The following is a 12,211-nucleotide window of genomic DNA, read 5'->3' as shown; positions in this document are numbered from 1 at the left end:
CAAGGGTAGAGACCCCATCTGCTCATCTGGTAACCCACCATAGACATTTGTGAAATAATAAATAGTGAACTCTGGAGCCCCTTCCCGCTCAGAACTTCTCCACATTTGAGCTTTCTGTTCAACTAATAATCTACCATGTACTGGCCTGAGCACAGTACACTCAGTACACACTGCAGGACACACAGAGGTAAGCCAACAACAGTACTCCAAGAACATTCACTTTTAGTGAATCGACTCTTAGGAATTCAGGCTACAGATATCCTTGAACATATGCCCAAAGGTGTAGGTTCAAGGACAGTCACTGACTCACTGTGTTACGGTAGCATTAAAAGATTACAAACAGCCTAAATCCCCATCAGTAGAGGGCTGGCTACCTAAATGATGGTACAGTCATCTCATGGATGCTCTGCAGGCATTACAAAGAATGACTTTGTAAGGCCTAGTTCAACTAATAGGTCATAATCTCTGAGAAAGATGGTTGAGGGCAAAAAGAAATTTACAGAAGTCTGCTATTTGTGTACGTATTGTGTTTTTAAAGGAATACATATGTACATGTATACTTATAAATGCAGAGTCTAGCTCTAGAACACTGCTGTCCAATAAATTATAATGTTAGCTACAAGGGCAAGCCGTATGTGATATTTACATTTTTTCAGTATCCCCATTAGAAGATAAAACAGGTGAAATTAATTTTAACATATTTTTCACCTCATATATCCCAAACTGTATCATTTTAACATTTAATCAATATTTTTAAAGTTATTTTCCCAGCTTTATTGAATTATAATTATGTTTTTAAATTACTGATGAGATATTTTGTATTTTTTTTGTACTAAGTCTTTGAAGTATGGCATGTACCTTATACTTCCAAAATATCTCAATTCAAATTGGCCACATTTTAAGCGCTCGATAGTTCTGTATAGCTAGTGGCTATTGTATGGGACGGCACAGCTTTGGAAGGACTTCACATTTGCCCCGTAGAGAGATTTTGGAGAATTGAAAATCCTGGTAGGAAGAAGTTTCTTTCAGTTTATGTTCTTTTGTTCTGTTTTGACTTTTTCCCCCAAGTGTGTGAATTAGCTCTATTTTTTAACTCACGGTTTTAAAGGTAAGGAAAAACAGAAAATCCAGAAAGAGACACAGAAAAGCGGTGATCTTAGAAGTAGGAGGAGGTTCCAGACAGGCAGGTGCAATGTCAGGGAGGTCAAGAAAGGAGAGCTTTTCAGAAGATGAAGAGGAGGAGGGGGTGGAAGAAAGAGCAGTACCTGAGGTGACTTCAGATTTGGCACCTGGGACATCGCTCGTCACTCACTGGTGACATTTGAGAGCTGTGTCAGGAGCGGGAAGGGGTGGAACAGGCCCGAAGCAGGTTGTTAGGAGGGGAGGCAATAAGTGAGGCCCTCTGTGGAGAGACACCCACAGACTCCAACATGGGAGCCAAACAACGGTGCCTAACTCAGAGGTGGCCCAGGCGGTAAAGGCTGCTGGGGACGGCTCCTGGAAGCCTCGAGGGAAGAGGGTGTGATAGGAGGTAGGTGGAGAGCAGGTTCAGGCAGTAAACACGGCCTGGAACCAGCACCGCGCTGGGGAGTGGAGAGGAATCAGGCCCGGCTGGAACGCAGGGGGCTGGAGGAGAGAGCAACAGTAATCAGCTTGGCTAACAGTTAACGTCTTAACCTCCTTGGAGACACAGACCCCTTTGAGGACGCACTGGCAGCTCAAGACTTACCCCAGAAAGATGCACACCTGCACACGCAATTTTATACACAGCCTCAGGCATACCCAGAGGCCCTATGGCCACCCCGGAGCACAAAACCTGCTGAAACTGTTCACTGTGGCCCCCAAGATGTGCCCAAACCCCTCACCGCCCCTCGCAGTCTGGCCTCACGCCTACTGTGGCCTTATCCTCTGCCCACGACACCCCCATTTTCAAGAGCCCTGTGCAACGCTCTTCGTTCCAGGCGTTTTTTTGTTTTGTTTTGTTTTGTTGTTTTGTTTGGCGGTACGCGGGCCTCTCACTGCTGTGGCCTCTCCCGTTGCGGAGCGCAGGCTCCGGATGGGCCCAGCTGCCCCGCGGCATGTGGGGTCTTCCCGGACCGGGGCACGACCCCGCGTCCCCTGCATCGGCAGGCGGACTCTCAACCACTGCGCCACCAGGGAAGCCCGTTCCAGGCGTTTTTGATCCTAGGGTGCCCTTTCCCCTCAGGAACTCCTCCTCCTCCTCCTCCTCACCATTCAGAAGCTGCCTCTCTCCTCGAGGCATGTTTAGTCGCGTCTCCTACTTAGCACAATCTTCCAGGGTCAATGTTGCATGTCTTTATTGTCTGTTTGCTTATCTGATCTGTTCCCATCCCCTTACCATCCATAGCAGGTATGTACATACTAAATGAATGAACCCAAATATCACTGAATTGGGGCAGAGCCACCAGGAGGTCCTATTTCCCAGCAGCCCCTGAGGGCCCAGAGAAGGGTTTTTAAGGGCTGTGGTTGGTGATGGGCCATGTTCTTAGGAATAAGAATTGAATCTGATTCTGTAGTTCATGCATAGAAGTCTGTGGAACCGGGGGAGGATAAGGCACAGGGTTGGGGAGGGGCCACGTGTAGGGTTGCCAGATATCTTTTTAAAATTAATTAATTAATTATTTATTTATTTTGGCTGCGTTGGGTCTTCATTGCTGTGCACGGGCTTTCTCTAGTTGCAGCGAGTGGAAGCTACTCTTCGTTGCGGTGCGCGGGTTTCTCATCACGGTGGCTTCTCTTGTGAAGCACGGGCTCTAGGCGCGTGGGCTTCAGTAGTTGTGGCACACGGGCTCAGTAGTTGTGGCTCATGGACTCTAGAGCACAGGCTCAGTAGTTGTGGCGAGTGGGCTTAGTTGCTCCGCAGCATGTGGGATCTTCTCGAACCAGGGCTCGAACATGTGTCCCCTGCATTGGCAGGCAGATTCTTAACCACTGCGCCACCAGGGAAGCCCCAGATATCTTCTTTAATTGAGGTGAAATTCACACAACATACAACTAACCATTTTAAAGTGTCCAATCTAGTGGCATGTAGTATATTCAACAGTGTTGTGCAACGACCATCTCTTTCTAGGTGCAACATTTTTTCATCCCTCTAGAACACCCAGTACCCGCTAAGCAATCACTCCCTGTTTCCCCCTCCTCCTCTCCCCTGGCAACCATCCACCTGCTTTCTGTCTCTATGGATTTACCTATTCTGGATATTTTATATAAAAGGAATCATACAATATATAGACTATTCTGTATGGCTTCTGTCACTTAGCATAATGTTTTTGGGGCACATGCAAGTTGTAGCATGTATCAGTATTTAATTTCTTTTTTTACAAAGATCATTTATTTATTACTGGTAAAATGTATATAATGCAATATTTGCCACTTTAACCATTTTTAAGTGTACAATTCAATGGCATTAATTACACTTACAGTGTTGTGCCACCATCACCACTGTTTCCAAAATTTCTTCATCACCCCAAACAGAAACTCTGTAACCATTAAGCAATAACTGCCCATTATTCCCACCTACCCAGCCCCCTGATAACTTCAAATCTACTTGCTGTCTCTATGAATTTGCCTGTTTTAGGTACCTCACAGAAGTGGAGTCATACAATACTTGTGACTGGCTTATTTCACTTAACATGTTTTCAAGGTTCAACCACTTAGCATGTTTTCAAGGTTCAACCATGTTGTTGCAAGTGTCGGAACTTCATTCCTTTTTACTGATGAATATTGTATGGATATACCACATCTTGTTTATATACCACATCAAGATATACCACACCTTGTTTATCCAGTCTTTTGTTGATAGATATTTGGATTGCTTCCACCTTTCAGCTATTGTGAATAATATTGCTATGAACATTCACACGCAAGTATCTGTTTTAGTATATTTTCAATTTGGGGAGATTATACCTAGAAGTGGATTTTCTGGGTCATATGGTACTATGGACTAAATTGTGACCCCCAAATTCATATGCTGAAGCCCTTGCCCCCACTGTGATGGTATGTAAAGTTGGGGCCTTTGGGAAGTAATTAGGTCATGAGAGAGAATGGAGCCCCATGATGGGATTAGTGCCCCTATAAGAAGAAACATGGGAGCGCTCTCTCTCCTCTCTCTGCTAAGTGAGGATACAGCAAGGAGGCAAGCCAGAAGGAGGTTTCCCACCAGAATTTGGCCATTCTGACACCCTGATCTCAGACTTCTCAGCCTCCAGAACTGGGAGAAATAAATGTCTGTTGTTTAAGCCACTCGGTCCATGGCTATTTGTTATAGCAGTCCAAACTGACTAAGACATATGGTAGTTCTTTGTTAACTTTTCGAAGAACCACCAAACTGTTTTCCATGGTGGTTACACCATTGTATATTCCCACCAGCAATGTACAAGGGTTCTGGTTTCTTCACATCCCAAACAACACGTTATTTTCTGTTTGTTTTCTTTTTATTATTTATAGCCATCCTAGTGGCTGGGAAGTGATACCTCATTGTGGTCTTTTATTTGCACTTCCTTAATGACCAGTGATGTTGAACATGTTTTCATGTGCTTATTGGCTGTTTGTATTTCTTCTTTGGGAAGATGTCTATTCAAATGCCCCTTTCTAGAACTCAGTTGTTTGTCTCTTTGCTGTTGAGTTGTAAGAGTTCTTTATGTATTCCAGATACTGAATGTTTTTAGATATATGATTTTAAAATATTTCCCCCATTCTGTTTGTCTTTTCACTTTCTTGATAATGGCCTTTGATGCACAAGTTTTTAATTTTTATGAAGAAAAATGCATCTATTTTTTCTTTTGTTGCTCATGTTTTGATGTCAACTTTAAGAAGCCATTGCCAAATCTGAGGTCATAAAGATTTACCCATATGTTTTCTTCCAGTAGTTTTATAGTTTTAGCCCATATACTTAAATTGTTGATCCATTTTGAGTTAATTTTTGTGTATAGAGTGAGGCACTATTTCTTGAAGAGAGAATTCTTTCCCCATTAAATGGTCTTGGCACCTTTGTTGAAAGTCAACTGGCCATAGATATTTGGGGTTTATTTCTGGAATCTCAGTTCTGTTCTATTGCTCTGTCTATCCTTACCCCAGTACCACACTGTTATAATTAGGGCAACTGTGTAATAAGTTTGAAATTTGGAAATGTGAGTCCTCCAACTTTGTTTTTCCTTTTCAGTGTTGTTTTGGCTATTCAGGCTTCCTTGAAATTAAGTATAAATGTAAGAATCAGCTTCTCCACCTCTGAAAAGAAAAAAAAGTCCATTGGAATTTTGATAGGGATTGCATTGAATCCGTAGATCACTTTGGGAGTATTGCTATTTTTTTTTTTTTTTTTTTCCTGTACGCGGGCCTCTCACTTTTGTGGCCTCTCCGTTGCGGAGCACCGGCTCCGGATGCGCAGGCTCAGCGGCCATGGCTCACGGGCCCAGCCGCTTCGCGGCATGCAGGGATCCTCCCGGACCGGGGCACGAACCTGTGTCCCCTGCATCGGCAGGCGGACTCTCAACCACTGCGCCACCAGGGAAGCCCCGCTATTCTTAATATTAAGTTTTCTAATCCATGAATATGGGATATCTTTCTATTTATTTAGGTCTTCTTTAATTTCTTTCAACAATGTTTTATAGCTGCCAGTGTGCAAGTCTTTCACTCCCTGGTTGAATTTACTCCACAGTATTTTATTCTTTTGGATGCTACTGTAAATGGAATTGTTTTCTTAATTTCCTTTTCAGATTGCTGAATCTGAAATCTTAATTTCATTGCTGGTATATAGAAACAAAACTCGTTTTGTGGTTGATATTATACCCTGAAATTTTGCTAAATTTGTTTATTACTGCTAATAGATTTTTTGTGGATTCTTTGGCATTTTCTGTATACAAAATCATGTCATCTGCAAATAAGTAAATAAATTACTCCTTCCTTTCCAACTTGCCTTTTTTTTTTTTTTTTTTTTCGGCTGCACTATGCGGCTTGCAGAATTTTTGTTCCCTGACCAGAGATCAAACCTATGCCCCCTGTGGAGTCCTAACCACTGGACCACCAGGGAATTCCTTCCTTTCCAGTTAGGGTGCTTTTTTTTTTCTTGCCTAATTTCTTTGGCTGGGACTTCCAATACATTGTTGAATAGCAGCATTGGTGCTGCCACATTTAGCAAATAAAAATACAGGACTCCATACAATATTTGGGACATATTCATACTAAACAATTATTCACTGTCTATCTGAAATTTAAATTTAACTGGATGTCCTGAATTTTATCTGGGAGAGTCCAGGGAATGGCCCATAAGTGCTTGCACTGCCTGCCAATCCTTCACCCTTCCCATGACCTCCAAGGCTCTTGACACACTTGCCCTACCCTTCAGGAAGCCTGGATGCCAGGAACAGCTTTGTCTAAACCCCAACTCTGATCCCCAGTGTGCTGGGAACTAAGAAGGTGGATCAAAATAACTGCTTTCTTTTCACTCCTGCTCTCAACCAGCAGAGGTGTGGGTCAGATTTGGGAGAAGCTAGGAAGACAAAGCCTAAGCCACCATTACAATATGGCCAGATGCTGGGACCCTGAGGAGAAAGGTGTTTAAGCTTAGTCCAGAGGTTTGGGTTAGGATGGAAGAATCCTGAGGACAGAGTGAATGCCTAGCACTTTCTAGCTCCTGAAAGATTATTCCCACATGTTTTTCTGATTGATCTTCCCAACATTCCCTGAGGAAAGCAGGGCCGCTACTATTGCCCTCAGTTCATGACTAGGGAGATTGCATACCGAGAGCTGAAATGACTGCCCAAAGCCACACAGCTGACCAACCCTCTAAGGAGCAGGGCCTGTGCCAGGCCTCTGAGTCCCACCAAGCTCAGCACCCTCCAGGATGGAACAGAGTGGGACTTTGACTCCCAAGCCTAATAACCACAGGGCTGCAGGAAGACCAGCCCCTCAACTTGATCTGGACCATATCAATCCCCTTTCTGGTGACTGGGGATGCAGAGCAAAGTCCACGTGCATCTAACTGGAAATGAGCCTCATTACTTGTGCCTCACCAGTAATCCAGTTTACCTACACTTCACCCCCAGGGCCTCTCTTTTTGCCTCCCTCCCCAACCCCAAACTTAACACCAGTGATGCCTATCTTATTCTTTTTATTTTTTATATCATAGCATCATTATTACTGATGGTGGAAGATCCACACATTGCTTGCAGCACATTTACATTCATTCTCTCATTGAATCATTCAACCATTCATTCAACTAATATTTGTTGTATTTCTTGAGCACCTACTATGTGCCAGGGACTATGTTGGACCCTGTGACTAAGCCAAAACACTGGCCTTCCAGCAGTGGTTCTTAACCCTGGCTATACATTATGACCACATAGAGAAGTTTTTAAAATCCTGATCCCCAGCCATGCCCCAAATGAATGATTAGGATTGGGTGGGGGCAGGGGTAGAACCAACACATCAATGTATTTTCTGTTGCTAGGTTGATTTGTTGTTTCATTTGCCACTTATTTCCTGTGTATCCAACATAGACAATGCCATAGCTAGCTGGGTTAAATAGGACAGACCAGTCATCTTCCTCTTTAACATTTAAACACCATCTTTGGCATTAAATGTTTAAAAGTGGTATATTTTAAGCAAGACCCAGTACTTCTTGGAAGAGACTTCATCAGGACATTTTATAACTCCCAAAATTTTATTATAACAAAATTTTCAAACATGCAGAAAAACTGGAAGAATTTTACAGTAAACGCCCACCTAGAATCTCCCATTATTACTCTATCCTTCTATCAATCCCTTCTAATTTTTTAAATGTATTTCAAAATATATCATAGACATCTATCCACTTCTCCCTAAATACTTCAGCATGTATATTATCAGCTAGAGTTCAATATTTGGTTACAGTATTTTTTTTTACTTTCTACATAAAATTTATATTACAATGAACTGCAAAAATCTCAAGTATACATTTGTCAGATTTTGACAATGGCATATACCTGTGTAATCCCAAACCCTGTCAAGATATAGAACATTACATTCACTCCAGAAAGTTCCCTTATTCTCCCTCCCTGCTAATCCTTGTCCTATCCCATCCCCACCCCCTGCAAAGAGGCAATCTCTTTGCTGGTTTTTTGTTTCCCCCTAAAATAGATTGGATTTGCCTGTTCTAGAACTTCACAGATATGGAATCATACAGCATAAACTTCTTTATGTTAGGCTTCTTTCACTCAGCATAGTGTTTTTGATATTTATCCATGTCGTGTGTGTCAGTAGTCTGTTCCTTTTTATTGTTGAATAGTGTCCTTTATATAAACAACAGTTTATTTATCCATTTTCTTAATTGGCATTTGGGTTGTTTCCAGTTTGGAGTTGTTATGCTTCTATGAACATTCTTACACAAATCTTTTTGTGGACATATGTTTTCATTTCATTTCGGTAAATACCTTGAAGTGAAACTTTTGGGTCGTAGGATAAGTGTATATTTAGTTGTTTTAAAAAACTGCCAGACCTTTCCCATCAATTATTTATGAGATGTCCTGGATATCAGTTTTTTGTCAGATGTTTTATGAATATTTTTCTAACATGGGAAACGAAATAGTCACCCAAGTCCAGGAAGAACAGAGAGTCCCATACAGGACAAACCCTAGGAGAAACACACCAAGACACATATTAATCAAACTAACAAAAATTAAATTCAGAGAAAAAAATATTAAAGGCAGCAAGGGAAAAACAAAAAATAACATAAAAAGGAATCTCCCTAAGGTTATCAGCTGATTTTTCAACAGAAACTCTGCAGGACAGAAGGGAGTGGCAGGATATACTTAAAGTGATGAAAGAGAAAAACCTACAACCAAGATTACTTTACCCAGCAAGGATCTCATTCAGATTCGAAGGAGAAATCAAAAGCTTTTCAGACAAGCAAAAGCTAAGAGAATTCAGCACCACCAAACCTGCTTTACAACAAATGCTAAAGACCCTTCTCTAGGCCAGAAACACAAGAGAAGAAAAAGACCCACAAAAACAAACCAAACAAACCCAAAACAGTTAAGAAAATGGTAATAGGAACACACATATCGATAATAACCTTGAATGTAAATGGATTAAATGCCCCAACTAAAAGACACAGACAGGAAGAATGGATACAAAAACAAGACCCATAAATATGCTGTCAACAAGAGACACGTTTCAGATCTAGGGACACATACAGACTGAAAATGAAGGGGTGGAAAAAGATATTTCATGCAAGTGGAAATCAGAAGAAAGCTGGAGTAGCAATACGCATATCAGGTAAAATGGACTTTAAAATAAAGACTGTTACAAGAGATAAGGAAGGACACTACATAATGATGAAGGGATCAATCCAAGAAAAAGATATAACAATTATAAATGTTTATGCACCCAACATATTAGCACCTCAATACATAAGGCAAATGCTAACAACCATAAAAGGGGAAATCAACAGTAACACAATAATAGTAGGGGACTTTAACACTCCACTTACACCAATGGACAGATCATCCAAACAGAAAATAAATAAGGAAACACAAGCTTTAAATGACACAATAGACGAGATAGATTTAACTGATATTTATAGAACATTCCACCCAAAAGTGGCAGAATACACTTTCTTCTCAAGTGCACACAGAACATTCTCCAGGACAGATCACGTCTTGGGTCACAAATCAAGCCTCAGAAAATTTAAGAAAGTTGAAATCGTATCAAGCATCTTTTCTGACAAAAACACTATGAGATTGGAAGTCAATTACAGGAAAAAACTGTAAAAACCACAAATACATGGAGGCTAAACAGTGTGCTACTAAATAACCAAGAGATCACTGAAGAAATCAAAGAAGAAATAAAAAATACGTAGAAACATATGATAATGAAAACACAACAACCCAAAACCTACGGGAAGCAGCAAGAGCAGTTCTAAGAGGGAAGTTTATAACAATTCAATCTCACCTCAAGAAACAAGAAAAATCTCAAATAAACAATCTAACCCTACACCTAAATCAACTAGAGAAAGAAGAACAAAGAAAACCCAAAGTCAGTAGAAGGAAAGAAATCATAAAGATTAGAGCAGAAATAAATGAAATAGAAATGAAGAAAACAATAGCAAACATCAATAAAACAAAAGGTTGGTTCTTTGAGAAGATAAACAAAATTGATAAACCCTTAGCCAGACTCATCAAGAAAAAAAAGGGAGAGGATGAAAATCAATAAAATTAGAAATGAAAAAGGAGAAATCACACTGACACCACAGAAATACAAAGGATTATAAGAGACTACTACAAACAACTATATGCCAATAAAATGGACAACCACAAAGAAATGGACAAATTCTTGGAAAGGTACAATTTTCCAAGACTGAACCAGGAAGAATTAGAAAATATAAACAGACCTATCACAAGTAACGAAATTGAAACTGTAATTAAAAATCTTCCAACGAACAAAAGTCCAGGACCAGGTGGCTTCACAGGCAAACTCTATCAAACATTTAGAGAAGAGATAACACCAACCCTTCTAAACTCTTCCAAAAAACTGCAGATGGAGGAACACTCCCAAATTCATTCTACTAAGCCACCATCACCCTGATACAAAAACCAGAAAAAGATATCACAAAAAAAGAAAATTATAGACCAATATCACTGATGAATGTAGATGCAAAAATCCTGAACAAAATACTAGCAAACAGAATCCACAACATATTAAAAGGATCATACACCATGATCAAGTGGGATTTATCCCAGGGTTGCAAGGATTCTTCAATATATGCAAATTAATCAATGTGATACACCATATTAACAAATTAAGGAATAAAAACCATATGATCATCTCAATAGATGTCAGAAAAGCTTTTGACAAAATTCAACACTGATTTATGATAAAAAGTCTCCAGAAAGTGGGCATAGAGGGAACGAACCTCAAAATAATAAAGGCCATATATGACAAACACACGGCAAACATCATACTCAATGGTGAAAAACTGAAAGCATTTCCACTAAGACCAGGAACAAGACAAGGACGTCCACTCTCGCCACTCTTAAATTCAACATAGTTTTGGAAGTCCTAGCCATGGCAATCAGAGAAGAAAAAGAAATAAAAGGAATACAAATTGGAAAAGAAGAAGTAAAACTGTCACTGTTTGCAGATTACATGATACTACACATAGAAAATCCTAAAGATGCCACCAGAAAACTACTAGAACTAATCAATGAATTTGGTAAGGTTGCAGGATACAAAATGAATGCACAGAAATCTCTTGCATTCCTATACACTAACAACAAAAAATCAGAAAGAGAAATTAAGGAAACAATCCCATTTACCATTGCAACAAAAAGAATAAAATACCTAGGAATAAACCTACCTAAGGAGTCAAAAGACTTGTACTCAGAAAACTATAAAACACTGATGAAAGAAATCAAAGATGACATAAACAGATGGAGAAACATACCATGTTCTTGGACTGGAAGAATCAATATTGTGAAAATGACTATACTACCCAAAGCAATCTACAGGTTCAATGCAATCCCTAACAAACTACCAATGACATTCTTCACAGAATTAGAACGAAAAATTTTACAATTTGGATGGAAACACAAAAGACCCTGAATAGCCAAAGCAATCTTGAGAGAGAAAAACGGAGCTGGAGGAATCAGGCTCCCCAACTTCAAACTATACTACAAAGCTACAGTAATGAAGACAGTATGGTACTGGCACAAAAACAGAAATATAGATCAATGGTACAGGATAGAAAGCCCAGAGATAAACCCAAGCACATATGGTCACCTTATCTTTGATAAAGAAGGAAAGAATATACAATGAAGAAAAGACAGACTCTTCAATAAGCGGTGCTGGGGGGACTTCCCTGGTGGCACCGTGGTTAAGAATCCACCTGCCAATGCAGGGGACACGGTTCAAGCCCTAGTCCGGGAAGATCCCACATGCTGCGGAGCAACTAAGCCCATGCACCACAACCACTGAGCCTGCACTCTAGAGCCTGTGAGCCATAACTACTGAGCCCACATGCCACAACTACTGAGCCTGTGCTCTAGAGCCCATGAGCCACAACTACTGAAGCCCGCGCTCCACAACAAGAGAAGCCACCGCAATGAGAAGCCCGCACACTGCAACAAAGAGTAGCCCCCGCTCACCGCAACTAGAGAAAGCCCGCGCACAGCAACAAAGACCCAACACAGCCAAAACTAAATAAATAAATAAATTT

Source organism: Lipotes vexillifer, unplaced genomic scaffold, assembly GCF_000442215.2.
Source record: "Lipotes vexillifer unplaced genomic scaffold, Lipotes_vexillifer_v1.1 scaffold39, whole genome shotgun sequence".
Classification (NCBI taxonomy): domain Eukaryota; kingdom Metazoa; phylum Chordata; class Mammalia; order Artiodactyla; family Lipotidae; genus Lipotes; species Lipotes vexillifer.
The sequence above is the reverse complement of the archived record's forward strand: the minus strand, read 5'-3'. Positions refer to the sequence as shown.